Source organism: Corapipo altera, unplaced genomic scaffold, assembly GCF_003945725.1.
Source record: "Corapipo altera isolate COAL_440 unplaced genomic scaffold, ASM394572v1 67, whole genome shotgun sequence".
Lineage (NCBI taxonomy): Eukaryota > Metazoa > Chordata > Aves > Passeriformes > Pipridae > Corapipo > Corapipo altera.
Window position 1 is genome coordinate 2,645,284 of NW_020884906.1, and position 378 is coordinate 2,645,661.

Sequence of the window (378 nt, forward strand, 5' to 3'; positions counted from 1 at the left end):
GGATCCGCGTCAGCCCCGGCATTCCCGGCCTGAGGGGAGCGCGGCCCCTGGAGGGATCCGCGTCAGCCCCGGCATTCCCGGCCTGCAGCCAGGGCTGTGGATGTTCCCGGTGATCCCGGTGGGGGGGAGCATTGCCGTGCTCAGTCCCGCCTCCCGCACACGGGCTCGGGGGCCAACGCACCGCGAAAGTGTTAAACCAGGGAAAAGCAGGAGAAAAGGGCAGACTAACAGGTGCATTCCCGCGCTAAATGGTAGCTGGTGTAAGTAAACCAGCCCATTTTTTTTTTCCCCCACACGCGGGGAAAGGAGCGCTGGCAGCATTGTGGTCACAGTGAGGGGAGGACAAGCGGGAGGAAAGAGTTCCACATGGCACACAGG